Source organism: Tachypleus tridentatus, chromosome 5 (assembly GCF_004210375.1).
Source record: "Tachypleus tridentatus isolate NWPU-2018 chromosome 5, ASM421037v1, whole genome shotgun sequence".
Classification (NCBI taxonomy): Eukaryota; Metazoa; Arthropoda; class Merostomata; order Xiphosura; family Limulidae; genus Tachypleus; species Tachypleus tridentatus.
Window position 1 is genome coordinate 12,262,430 of NC_134829.1, and position 15,480 is coordinate 12,277,909.

At 32.3% G+C, this 15,480-nt stretch overlaps 1 long non-coding RNA gene across 1 annotated transcript; it reads left to right on the top strand.

Moving 5' to 3' along the window:
* Nucleotides 1-7,460: 7,460 nt before the first annotated feature.
* LOC143250228 (uncharacterized) lies at nucleotides 7,461-14,576 on the top strand. The gene is made up of 4 exons (XR_013028094.1): nucleotides 7,461-7,637; nucleotides 8,948-9,008; nucleotides 9,320-9,421; nucleotides 14,034-14,576. It is a non-coding gene; the product is annotated as an uncharacterized LOC143250228 (long non-coding RNA).
* Nucleotides 14,577-15,480: the final 904 nt, after the last annotated feature.

Here is a 15,480-nt window from a genome sequence, read left to right on the forward strand (position 1 = left end):
GACATTAACCTGGTAGATTTGCTGGTAAAGTGAAAACGTTTTCGAAAACGTATATTAAATTCTACTTTCATATTCTTTGCATTTACGAGGTCTGACATCCAATCCAGCAAGAAATGAGTTGATAGTTTAAAGATTTTGTTACTGGTTTGTTAGTAATATGTGCTAATGTACAATCTCTGGGCAGTTTATGTTTCTTCTAACTGTTATTCATAAATATAAGTAATATTTCTTTTGCATATAATGCTAGCATCATGTACTTTATGTAGTCCAGGTGACTTAGATGAGTTTTTCTTCTTTTAACTGCCTATTCTAGTTCATAAAACAGAAAAGCTTCGTTGAATATGTTATTTTCTGCTCTGATTTTGCTTCGTTTTGCTATGATCTTGTTTTCCTTTCAATACTTTTGTCTGCAGTAATATTGATGTTTAGTTTACTGTTACTCGAGAAGTGGCTTGCGAAAGGCTATTAATTTACTTGTTATCAATGGCTAAGCAGTTGTTGTTATTAAAGTTGTGAATCATTCTGAGCTATTTTGCTCATGTACGCTTTTCAGGGTCTTCCATTTATTTGATTTATCAGTCAAGTTGAGAGCAAAAAGTTTTCCACTTATCTTTTTGATATTTAGGTAATGCATGTTTCATTTTTGCTGTAAGTCTATTCTATACTTTCTTATTCTGGGCTTGTTTTATTACTGTGGTAATTTCGTTCCTCTTCTTTATTGATTAGGTTGTCCAGAAATAAATGTCAGAATTCTCACGATGATATTTAGAAGCTGAATATTGAGTAACTTATCTTTGGTTGGTTTAATCCAACGTTTGTCGCTTACAAGAGACCTGGCATGGCCAGATGGTTAAAGTGCTCGACCCGCAATCTGAGGGTTGCGGGTTCGAATTCACGTCGCACCAAACTTTATTGCCGTTTTAGCCGTCGGGGCGTTATAATGTGACGGTCAATCCCACTATTCGTTGGTAAAAGGGTAGCTCAAGAGTTGGCTGTGGATGGTGATGACTTCCCTCTAGTCTTACACTGCTAAATTACGGATGGCTAGCACAGGTAGCCCTCGTGTAGCTTTGCGCGAAATTCAAAAACTAATAAACAAGCAATCGCTTACAAGGCGTCTTAATTGTCTGCTGTTTCAACTTTACTCAGAGTTGAAACTTTTGCAACCCTAAAGGCATTATGGAAAAGAAGGACTTTCGTCTGATTTTCTTCTACGACATCAAACTTTGACGAAAAGCGACCAAAACTACACGAAACATCAACAAGGCGTTTTGCTATGGATATGTTACTTAACATATAGTTCAGGCTTGGTTCCAAAGATTTCGATATGGAGATGAAAGTCTTGAAGACCACGAAGGTCGTGGAAGGAAGCTATCCTTAGATGAAAACAAGTTAAGGAAGTAGTTGAGACAGACGTGAGCTCGCAGAAAAGCTAAACGCAAGCAAATCAAGCATTCCTAACCACCTGAGTGCGATTGAAAAGACGAATAAGTTGGATAAGTGTGTTCCGCAAGAGCTGATTGAAAATCAACAAAATCGATGTTATGAAACCTGCTCTACGATGCTATTGCGGAACCGATATGATCGATTTCGTGAATAGATAGTGGCATTCGATGAAAAGTAGATTCGTTCCAACAATCGGAAATTATCTACACAATGGCTCGATCGCAAAACAGCTCCAAATTATTTCCCAAAGCCCAAGCTTCACCAAAGAAAGGCCATGGTGGCTATATGGTGGACAGCGGCCGGCATCATTAACTACAACTTTTTGAATCCAGGGAAAACAATCACAGTGGACAAATACGTTCAAGCATTGGCCAAAATGCATCGAAAGTTGCACGAGAAACAACCAGCTCTGGTCAGTCGAAGAGGCCCTATTCTTCTTCGTGACAATGCTCGTCCCCACGTGTCAAGGATAACGTTCAAATATTTAACGAATTGGAATCGAGGTTCTCTTTCATTCACCTTATTCCCTGCACCTTTTCCCTACAGATTTTCATTTTCTCAAGCACTTTGACAAATTTTTGAACAATAAACGCTTTCAAAACCAGGCAGCTGCAAAAGAAGCTTTCAGGTAGCTCATTCACCATAGAAACTGATTTCTACAGTAGGGGCATAAATAGCATTGTTACACGTTGGCAAAAATGTATTGAAGTAAATGGTGCTTACTTTGATTAAAGCATGTTTTACAACACTTGTTTATACTTTTCCAAACTTCGCAGTTCAAAAATGGTATTTATTTCTGGACAACCTAATATTTATCCAGGTCATCAATGATTTGGTTATAGCTGGATTACTTTTTTTTTTATAACACTTTAGGTTTATTGTGTTTATTGGCCTCCAAAATCCATTCCTTTGAAACATTAGATAGTCTATTCTCAATAAACAACCACATAAAAATTCAGGGTGTCTTACCTGAGTGAAACTCAAACATTAAAAATATTCAACGCCTACCAGCCCTCAAACATATCTGCGTCAAACCTCGATAGAATGAACAATCCCATTGACAAAAATACCTTAATTCTTGGAGACCTAGGTAGTTAACACATTTTATGGGGGTGTAGCATAACTCATTCCAAAGAAATATTAGTCACTAATTGCCTTAACGGTTTAGAACTAATACTAATAAATTATGGTAACCCTACAAACTGCTCCTATCCACATTAAGGCTCTAGTTATCGAAATATTTCCAGATTTAAGCAATAAAATTATATGGAACACTGTACAATATATTGGAAGTGATCACGGTTCTATCCTTAGCATTATAAAGTTGAACTTTAATCAACAAACAGAAGAATATCATTGGAACTTCAAAGAGCCGACTGTTCAAATCTCAAAAACTCACTATCTGGTAGTCTTAAGAAATTAAACTGAATTTATTTATTATAACTTCAAATGAAGAGTATACGGCGTGTCTCAAGCTCAAGTTATTCGGGGTTGGGTTTCATGAGCTTTTAAAAACATTTAGTACTTATAAAATTATTTTTTTATTGTCTTACAATAAAAAGTTCTTTTTGTGAACGATATTAAGTTACTGCAAGCAGCAATCTGTTGAATAGGAAAGACGTGTAATTACCACTTTCATATATTGCTAAATAATATTTACTAGGTTGCTGTTTCTTTCCATGAAGCACAGATGGCAGTTCTTTTCTGTATCGCTAAACATTTATCGTAGAAAATATTATGTATTGCAGGAATTTGTTTATTTGAAAAAATAACGTCTTGCATGATGATAGGATGCTATGAAAACTAACTGCTGATTTTTATATTAACATATATCACATAGCTAGGTACGACCTTATTTATATTAACATATATCACATAGCAAGCTACGATCTTACTTATATTAACATATATCACATAGCTAGGTGCGATCTTATTTATATTAACATATATCACATAGCAAGCTACGATCTTATTTATAAGAACATATATCACATATAGGTACGATCTTATATATAACATATATCACATAGCTAGGTACGATCTTATTTATATTAACATATATCACATAGGTGCGATCTTATTTATATTAACATATATCACATAGCTAGGTACGATCTTATTTATATTAACATATATCACATAGCTAGGTACGATCTTATTTATATTAACATATATCACATAGATAGGTACGATCTTATTTATATTAACATATATCACATAGCTAGGTACGATCTTACTTATATTAACATATATCACATAGCTAGGTGCGATCTTATTTATATTAACATATATCACATAGCAAGCTACGATCTTATTTATAAGAACATATATCACATAGCTAGGTACGATCTTACTTATATTAACATATATCACATAGCTAGGTACGATCTTATTTATATTAACATATATCACATAGCTAGGTGCGATCTTATTTATATTAACATATATCACATAGCTAGGTACGATCTTATTTATATTAACATATATCACATAGCTAGGTGCGATCTTATTTATATTAACATATATCACATAGCAAGGTACGATCCTATTTATATTAACATATATCACATAGCAAGGTACGATCTTATTTAATCGTCACCAAACGTAAGTCAAATTTACGTTAGAAAAATCACACATTATTTTGTCCTTCCAATTAACACAAGTTCTCCAGTATATAATTCATTATCAACATTGTGTTTTAGTATTACTTATGTTTCAGTTACTTACACTAATAAATCTTAATCACGCTTCCCTTAATTGTTAGGTGTTCTTTCAGATAATTAAACTAGTGCTTACTTTTATTCTTATTTAAAAGTTCCTTGTTTTATGTATCACTTTCAACATTAGCATAAATTAAAAGAACATCTAACGTAGAATAAAGTATCTTGAAAAAAGAAATCTTTGTATAGCTTATATTGTTAACCTGCTGTCGGTATCTTCATTTCAATAAAGTCGGAGCTTTGAAAAACCCATATGATTTGTGGCATAATAAGTTTAACTGCATATATAGTTTATGGTAATCATCGATTCTTAGATTTTCTTTCAGTTTTAACTTTCATTTCCCAGTTCAAACGTCTGAACCCGCTTAAGAGTCTGTAATTTAGATATATTCTAATCGCTAGGTGATTATAGCTGCATGTACTTTTCTATTTCTGATATTGTGAGAAGCAGTCATGTTTACAAACTTATTATGTAAAAGTGTATGCGGTGGCAAAGAAGTGATAAATCCCATGAAGGAAAGTTTTTTTTATCAATTATGAGTACTATAAAACTGGAAATAATTATAAATAAATTATTAAATTTGGTTTCAAATTATTAACATTAGGTTATTTATAGCTATTTTTCAAAAGAACACACTTAAATTCCACATTATTTTATGACTTACATATTCACTTGCCTAAAGTATCAGTTTTCAAATTAGTGGTTATGTTTCTTTTATTATATAGCCCTTTATTCCTCTTATGTAACTATTAACTATCTTAAATAATTCATAGCAAACAAATTTTCTTTTCACAGATAATCATTATTACGTATAACTAATTTTTAATACTAATGTATTAAATACACACATTTTCTTTTCTCTAACCTATAATTTCTTAACGACTCCTCAACTCCTAACTCTTTTTTGTACAATGATGTATATTGGGGAAGTTTTGTCATTAAGTCTTGTTTGATTTTCAGTAAACAAGGCCCTCGAGCGTTTGTTTTCTTTGTTTTAAATTTTCCCGCAAAGCTACACAAGGGCTATCTGCGCTAGCAGTCCCTAATTTAACAGTGTAAGGCAGCTAGCCTTCAATACCCACCGCCAACTCTTGAGATATTCTTTTACAAACGAATATTGGGTTTCACCGTCACATTATAACGTCCACACAGCTAAAACGGCGAGCAAGTTTGGTGTGACAGGGATTCGAACCCGTGACTCTCAAATTACGAGTTGACTGCCCCAACCACCAGGCCATACCGGGTCAGGCCCTCGAGCGAAGTTAGTGATAGCTCACATGTCGGTTAATACTGCTATATAATTCAAACTTTTATATTTACAGGCGGTGAACAAAAAGAAAGTGATCCCTTTGAAAACGCTATTAGTTTGTTAAATATTTTATTAGATAACAGACAAAATACGCAAAACTATATGTTTTTAGAACGCATTCGACAATATATGTTCAAATGTTAATTCAAATCCTAATTTTAACGGTGGCTTTTCTAAATAGCTGAACGATTCATGATTTTAGTTACATTTTCTTACAAAAAGTGTTGTGCACCTGCTGTAGTTTCTTAGATCTTCTTATTTAAATTAGCAACAAAAGGATCAAACAAATTTCTCTGCAATAAATGAATCTAAAAATGAAACTCAAAATAACACAAACCAGTTTCACAAGTTGATATTTAGTCGGCGTTCCCTTGGATTTTAGTACTGCTTTACATCGGCATGGCATGCTTTCAATGAGTCTGTACAGATAATCCTGAGTGATTTGATTTTCTTTCTTCTTTGAGTACTTCAAAAAGTTCATCTTCTGTGTTTTGTTTACGATATTTCCTAAATTGGCTTAACTCAGCTCATAAATTTTCAATCGGATTGATATTAGGTGATTGAACTGGCCATTCCGTAACATCAATTCTCTGATTTCTAAGATATCTTTTAACGACTCTACAACTGCAGAGAAACGTGTTTGTCAAGACATACATCCAGAAAGACAAACCTTATTATATGACGTAATGTAAAATAAAGTTTACATAACTTTTTAAACTGATTTTATTTCACATAAAATATGATCAACCTGAAAAATAAAACCTGCCTGAATATCAATGCAGTAAGTTCCTCGGTTACAACAATAAAATCAGGATTTCGATTCCTGGCGGTGGACACAACAGACAACTTCATGTGGCTTTTCTTTAAAACAAACCAATGTGAGAATTGTTATACTTTAAAGGTTAAACATTTAGTTTCTCTGTAGCAAACAGTTGTTTGTGTTTCTGATAATATTAAGAAATTGTGAACCATCCTGGACTATTTTGCTTATGTAAGTTTTTAAGGATCTTCCATTTATCAGGTTAATAAGTGCATATTAATGTTATTTATAGCTATAAATAACACCGCATTTCCAAATGGATGATGTGCTTCAGATTTCATTTTTGCTTTTCATCATTCATTTAAAAAATACATCATAAAACTTGAACAATTTGAGCAAGTGTAGATGGATATAAGCGACCTCTAGTGTTAATGCCTGAGACAGAATGAAAAAAAGACCTTCAGTGGCTACAATCTAAATTTAAATATAACGATTGAAAATCTACATATCTTAAAGACAAATTATTATGGTGAGTTAAATAAACTTCATTATTTAAAAGACATTGTTTATGTTATTATAATTATACTTTCGTAACTTAATATATGTTACTTGACCTAACTGTACATCATCAAATATGGTGGTATCATCTGACTTGATGAGATTTTGCAGCTGGTTTCAAACTTGTTCTCTTCCTGACATAACAGTATCTACAACAACTAACTAAACAAAATATTCTTCATCTTACACTTTCTTCACCATTTGGGGCTCTCAATCCGGATGATGTGTTCCAGATTTTATATATGTAATATAATAATTCGTTACAAAAGTTATATTAAAGGTTTCGAGTTTGACAGCTGCGTAGATGAATACCCTTTTGCGGTTAGTCACTACATCATATTCAGAATCTACTGAGTCAGATTTTGGAGTTGATAAAACTTAATTAATTATCGTATGGTATAACCCAACAGGCAAATAGATATTATTATTTGTTACAGAAGACTGTGAAGTAACCCTATCTTTAATATACCTGTTACATGTATCTGTAAACAAAGAAGGTTAGAGCGTGATAAATGTGTTTTTGAACAATATCCAACTTCTGGAACTTTATGCACATATTCTCCAGGGAATATAGATAACAAAAAGGCGGGTTATTTAGTAAAAGTAACATCGGCTATTCAGATAATATTATCTACTTATGTGATGACAGATGATCAAAGTCACATATTCTGGAGATGTCGTATGTCATTGATGACTGTAAAATATCAATTATGGTAATGTTTCAATATTGTTTCGTCTGTCAAGAATCTGAAAACCTGAAGATGAAGACACTGATCACCATTGCTTTGACCCTCACTTTAAGTGTGGTTGTACTAAGTGAATTTCCTTTACTAGCATTTTGTGGCAAGTATTTAGACACTGTATTTATTTGTTTCAACGAAATAATACATAATAGACTCTGTTCATGAAGAGGAATTAAACTCCGAATGTTATCGTTCTAAATCTATAACTCATCACTAGCTCAGTCTGAGGATTAAGATATTGTAATAATAAGGAGTAATAGTCGGAGGAGGACTAAGATTATTATGTCTAATTCTTCTATGGAGGACCTGGCTTGGTCTGGCGGGCAGGTTTCAAGACTCGTAACCTGGGGTCATGAGTTTGAATTTCATTACCGAATATGCTTGCTCTTTCAGCCATAATAGCGCTACCAGTTACTTATCCATTCCACTATTCCATTAGAATAGTCCAATAATTTATGGTAGAGTGTATTGCCTAGATACCCTTCGTCTAGATTACCGCTTTTAAACTTGGGGTAGTTAGTGCAGGTAGCCTTCAAGTATCTTTACGGGAAATTCAACAAGTCGTTCTTTGTTTCCACCAGGGATAGGTTAAGTTAATTTAAAGTAACCTGTGTTATTATAATTTTAAACACTACAGATACAGTTGGGATAAGTGCTAAAGAGTATTCTGAACTAACTAGATATTTTCTCCTCTTGAAGCTTATCTAAAAATTAGTGACAGTTGCAAATGACCTTAGTATTTTAACATAAATACAAATACAAATCAAACTGATAGTCGTGTAAGAAACACTTCACAAGCTTTGGACCCTAGGGATTAATACGCGTACTGAGTACAATAGTTCTTAATACGATGATGTAAACACAAAATATAAAGTGCAAAAAAATAGCAATATGAATTTGACTGTAAACGTTTTTCTTCAAATATCTATGTATGTAATTTACATATAAATATAGAAAAAATAAGACAACAAATGTAAACTTTGTTGCCAAGTGAATTACAGACACCTTATAATTTGTTTTGTTTGTTTTTTGGAATTTCGCACAAAGCTACTCGAGGGCTCTCTGTGCTAGCCGTCCCTAATTTAGCAGTGTAAGACTAGAGGGAAGGCAGTTAGTCATCACCACCCACCGCCAATTCTTGGGCTATTCTTTTACCAACGAAAAGTGGGATTGACCGTCACATTATAACGCCCCCACGGCTAGGAGGGCGAGCATTTTTGGCGCGACTCGGGCGCGAACCCGCGACCCTCAGATTACGAAGCGCACGCTTTAACGCGCTAGGCCATGCCAGGCCCAACACTTTATAATAGGAAGCTGTACATTGTTTAGGTTGTTTTTGCTACCAGAGATTTTGTTTCGATACTTTATCATTATTATATATACGTTATGTAGTTTCTTTATCTGTTTTAGAGTTCACAGATGACCAACTACAGAAGTTTTTGAGTGTCAAAAAGAGAAGATTCCTGTCTGGGTAAGGACAAATTTTGTATTTAGAACTGTTTGTGTGAATAAATTTATAGAAAAACTTGTTTCGTATAAAAATATTCAAAACAAATTGTTTTTGTACCGATAATAACAAAACACATAATAATTCATAATCATAGAAGGTAAGTTTTCATCATTAGTGTTTTACTCTACATAAGAAAACAGAAAATAATCGTGAAGGTTGGAGATAAAATATTTGTAAAATCAAAACAATTTCTTGCGTTTTTATACATCATATAATGCTTTTTCGAATTTCTCAAGCGGTGATGGCAATTTGTATTATCTTGTTTCCAACAGTTTTTAAAAGAATACAATGCTTGCAAAGATAAACATATGTCTGGCAATAACGACGTGGAAGTTTTCAGAAACATATGCGATGTAGAAGAAAATGCAATGAAGGTAAGATAGATATTCATGCTATTTAAAGGTAAGTTTTCTTTTGCCTCAGTTTAATGTTCAATAAATACCTGGCATATTCACGGCCAGTAGGAGTTGGTTTGGTTCATACCAACCAGTTCTCTTGGTTTCCGATTCAAATTTTCATTTAGTTCGAGTTTCAGTTCTCAAGGTGAGAAGAGTATAAAAAATCCATTACGCAGCTTTGCGCTTAGTAACAAACAAAAACGTTTTAATCCGGTTTTTCAATTAAGTTCCATGAAAAGTATCCGTACAACATTTCTATTTCGCTAACTGTCCTAACTGCTATTCAGAAATTCATGATTTAATTTCCCCCCTCTATGTCTACTTGATGATGAGAAAGGTCCTTCAAGATCTCTGTTTTAAGAAGGATTACTATAACAAGAATTACTGGCTAAGATTCTGTCAGGATAACATCACGTACACAACCATGGGTTTAAATATAGGAGCTTTATGTAAAAATACGCTCTTTAGTGACATAAACTAGTTCCAGTACTATTTGTTTTGATGGTGGACCTTACTTGTTATGACATTTACTTTTCTATTACCTTATTATGTATAGAATATATTATATTATGACTAAAAAACTCGTTTTAGTGTTTTAGTTTAGAATTTTAGTATTGAATATTTTGTACTGATTTTTAATAACCTCTTAGTGCAGTAAGATTATTTAGGATTGTTTTACTATTTAATAGTTATTTTATCTCTTGTGAAAAGCTTTTGTTAAATAATAATATATATATATTTATTTAATTATTTTATTTAAATATCAACCCCCCGAAAGGCTTAACGGCTTCCCCTCGGTGGACACAGCAGATAGCCCGATGTGGCTTTGCTATACGAAAACACACACGAAAGGCTTAATGGCTAGTTTTAAGTTTATAGTGCTGAACACTAGCCTTCGCTGCCTGCGGTGGAGAGAGGATAGATAGCGTATTGTGTGGCTTTTTGCTTAAAAATTAACATATGTGTATATCATTTTCTACATTTTATCATATTGTAATATAATAAAAAAAAAAGCCATAACGTTCGCAAAAACTATGCCAAACACTTTATTGGTTTCAAATGGACATACACTTTTGGCCAAAATCTTAAGACCAATAAACAAAAAAAATTATGCATTTTGTGTTGTTATACTCAACCACTTATTTGAATAGAGCTTCGAAAGATGAAAATAAGAAAAGGGAAAATAAAAAAAACAAAACATTTTTAGCATTTAATAGGGAAAATGTGAACACTATAAAATTAGCCTAAATACTAGCTGGTCAAAAGTTTAAGACCATACTAAAAAAGAAGTCCTAAACAAGATAGGAAATGCCCAACAAGAGGTCTCAGTAGTGAGTTGCACGGCCGTCATTGCGAATAGCTTCAAACATTCGCTTTGACATGGTCGATATAAGCGTTTGCAGAAGGCTGGCTGGAATGTTATCCCAAATGGTGAAGATAGTTTCACGAAGATCATACACTGTTTGGAATTGACGTCCATTTCTATAGACTTCCCTTACCATCCACCACCAAACATTTTCAATGGGGTTCAGTTCGGGTGAACACGCTGGATGGTCAAAAGAATCACGTAATTCACCATGAAAAAGTCCTTTGTCCTGCGGACAATGTGGATTGCAGTGTTGTCCTGCCTTCAGTCAATAAGGATGCTCTCTTCAACATGCCAATATAGCCAGCTGCTGTTTGACGCCCCTGTATAACCTGAAGCTCCATTGTTCGATGGAAGGAGAAAGCACCCCAGATCATGATGAAACCTTCTCCACTGTGTCGTGTAGAAAATGTCTCCGGTAGATTATCCTTATCGTGCCAGTAACGTTGGAAGCCATCTGGACCATCCAGGTTAAATTGTTTCTTATCAAAGAACAAAATCTTCTTCGACTTTTCTATGTCCCATGTTTGGTGCTTCTCAACAAAGTTTAACCGAGATGTTCCGTGGTGTGGAAAGAGGCGTGGCCTTTGAAAACGTTTACGGTTTTTAAAGCCTTTCTCTCGTAGATGCCGTCCTATTGTTTCTGAGCTGCATTATGCGTCCGTAAAAACCTTAATCTGGTTCGACGATCGGCTGGTGTCTTGTTGAACAGCCCGTCGAATCCTTCTGCTCATCGCCGGCGAAATTTTCTTGGGTCGACCACTTGCAATTCTCGTTCTGTATTCCTCAGGATCTTTTAAGAAATTTGCAACAGCAGTTTTACTACGCCTAATTTCACCAGCGATGGCACGTTGAGAGAGACCTTGTTTTCACAGCTCGAAAATTTCACCACGTTCAAACTCTGTCAACGTTTTAGCCTTTGCCATGTTTTTACCCAATGTAATACAAAAAGATGTTGACAGCGTTAATGCTTGAACACAAATGACTAAATTTCGTTACGTGTTTATCGATTAACGCTTCGTTTCAGTATGGTCTTAAAGTTTTGACCAGCTGGTATTTAGGCTAATTTCATAGTGTTCACATTTTCCCCATTAAATGCTAAAAATGTTTTTATTTTTATTTTCCCTTTTCTTATTTTCATTTTTCGAAGCTCTACTCAAATAAGTGGTTGAGTCTAACAATGCAAAATGCATTTTTTTCTTTATGTTCATTAGCCTTAAGATTTTGGCCAGCAGAGTATATATATTATCTTAGAGCGTTTGTTCGTTGACTTTCCCACAAAGTCGCGTTAATAGTCACTACTTTTGAAGTGATATATCAGATTGAAGACATTCAGATTTGAATACCATTGGATGTGAGTCGAGCATATTAACTACCAGGCTTATTAATGAGTGAACATGATTTTATATATGAATACAAATGGCTGCTTCTCAGTGATCAGTTTTTTCACGAAAACTAAAACAAAAACATAAAAGTAAACTGCCGAAAAACGACGTGAAAACCAAAATTCGTATTAAATGCAAACTGTCAAATAATTATCAAACCTTTCTGTAGAAATATAGGCTTAAATTACCTAATTATCTGAGAAATACAGACTATTCAGTAGTAATTATGTTATATTGCAGGGTATTATAACAATAACTAATTACTCCTTTAGGATATGATTTTAGTGAATTAGTTTAATTTAATGACAATACAAGCATTAGAAAACTACATTAAATTTCATGCATTGTTACTGTTTCTAGGGTAAACTTATACTTACTTACTGAGTCGTTGTTTTTACTAATTATAATTAATTTCTCCATCCAAAACATTTTTTTTTTAAATTCAAACTACATTTTTTACATATTCTTATCCATGTGTTTCGTTTAAGCATTGATTACATTCATAGTTCTCTGGTAAACACGTATCTCTTTTAATGTTATATTTTTCACATTTTCTATTGTTTTCACTTAAATTAACTCTACATTTATGTGTATTTCATAGTTTTAATTCTAATGCATATTTATTGTATTAACTATCCGAATAACTTAGCGCTATTAAAAACTTAGGAAATTGTGCCTTTTCTGTTTCCGCTAAATACATGTTATAAAAGAGAAAAGTAAATATTATAAATTGTAAAACATAAAACATAATAATATAGTACATGTTAGTTGTTTCAGTACTTAAAGATATTAAATATTTAAATTTATGTAATTGAGTTTATATTTTCCTTTTATTTTGCTAGTTTGCAAGGTGCCTCGAACCTACAATTTTAAGTACATTTATTTTATGCTATTTTTTTTTAATTCTTTAATAATTTTGTATTGTTTGCTAGAGGGTTTTGGCATTGTGTAATGACGGTGTATGTCACCTAATAATGTTTTGACGTCTAAAAACATGACGTGTATAACTATCTGGAGTCCTGAAGAAAAAAGTGAACATTTTATTAAAATAGCATTGTTAATGAGCTGGTGGGTTAGTTAATTATTGGTTCTGATACAGTGTTGTCAACATATTAATCAGGCAGGTAAAGAGTAACATTGTGACTTGGGTACTTAATCAATCATTAACTTCATCAGTTTGAAATAAATCAGTGCAGTATTTGATTTTTCTCTTTTTTCTAACTTTATGGCAATTTAAATTTTTGTATCATTTCTCTTTTTATATGCATTTACCCTATAAGTAACGTTTTAAAATGACGTACTCGTGTATTACAGAATGTCGAAATTATGTAATACACGAAAAGTTTGAAATATAATTGTAATGTCGTTTTTAGTATTGCAAACGTGAGGTTGTAATTTTGAATTTTACAAAAATGTAGCTAAGCAGGTTTTTTTTTACATCATGAGACGAATGACTATTTCTTTAAGTTGAATTGTAATCCAGTGTAGGTAACGATTTTACTACAATTTTATGTAAACTAGTATAATACCTTTAAATTTAAATAATATTTTCGTTTACCTAAAAAATATTACATTAAATCGCAACCTCTTAGTAGAAAATGTCTTGTCTTAAAAGTACAGTTTTTTGTGGTTTGCTCATTTCAGTTGAAATTAAATTCACATTTAACTTAATAAAAAATAATTTCCTAATATATTACATTTTTTAGTTGTATATATATTTCTCGAGAATTCCTTTTAGTGTAGTATAACCTAAACAAACAAAAGACGATTTAATAACTATTTGCTATGTATACAAGAATATTTGTTAAAACATGTAATCTGTATATATTTTTTTCAGGGTTTAGTAAAAGGTGAACTGAGGGAAACTGAAATACAGTGTCTGTGTGAAGTGGACTTTTACACTTTAAACAACCTGATCTTATACCTTCTTTCGTATAAATAAATATCTTTTTACACATTTTACAGTTTAGTATTTGAAACGTAAACTCAATTTCACTAGCTTGTGAATGAAGCTGGAATACAGTTATAGTGTTTGTAGTAATATTTTTACATAGAGTAATTTGTGCTACTATTGCTAATTTTTGTTTAATATTCATTAGTTGTATCAAAGTAAAATATGGCTCATAGAGAATTAAGAACCTATTAAATATAAAACAATATATACTTTTGTGTTGAGCTACGAAATACTTCTCTATATCAACGAATGTTAACAAGACCTAACTCACATTGTGCCTACTTTATTTTTTACAATACAATATTCTCATATTGATAAAATTTACTTCAAAGTATAAGTATACTACTTATGCTCCATTTAAGTGAAAATGGAAAATATTTTAAAATCAATATATTTGTATAACTATCTCATAGAAATAAAAGCCAAGAACTGGATGACTGTCAAGACATTCTGATATATTAATTTTTAAAACAAAATATGTTATTTTAAGAAAAGTAAAATAAGATTTATAAATGTTATCTATATGGTTTTATCTGAACTTAATTAGTATGACTATTCTAATTAAGTCTTGAATTTGAAATAAGGTTCTACATATGTTTTATCTAAACTCGCGTTTTAACTTTTTTTTTCAGATTACAGCGCTGTGTTTACTATACCAAGACAAAAGTCTATTTTGGATGTTTTAGTTGAATAAACTCCTAAACGTTAAAAAATGATTTAAATATTCACAAAGTATAATAATGATCTTTGTTTTTATTTGACTTTAATATCAGTTAGTACTACAATAATTTTTTAATTTATGGTCCTCTATTTCTTTTTGTAAAATTTAAGTATCAAACAATAACTTGCTTTATTAGTAAACAGCGTAAGAATAAAGTTATTTTATCTGTCTTCATTAACGATAAATCGCCCCCTACAATCCCGTACCGGTTTATACTATCGTCCCTAAGACATGTGTCCTGCAACGGTCAATTGCAAACTCTCTTTGTTAACCTAGGAAGGTCGAAACGTTATTCTCTGCTCATCAATAAAAGTATTAATACCCATACCAACCGTTCTAAGATACAACATGGAAGAGGGCTCTTTCACTTCACGCCAATGACAATGCTTTACGCTGGCTTTTAAAACCTAACAAAAGAGTAAAGTCCAAACTTAAAGATTCTAACTGATAATAAATACTTTTCAAAAGTAAATAAATTTTAAACAAATATGCCATACCAAATTTAGAGAAAATTATTATTAATGTAACGAATAAAATATAAACTTATGGAAGAATGGCACGTTACTCAAAATGTTTGAATTGTTGAGATTAAGACATATCTTCCCAATA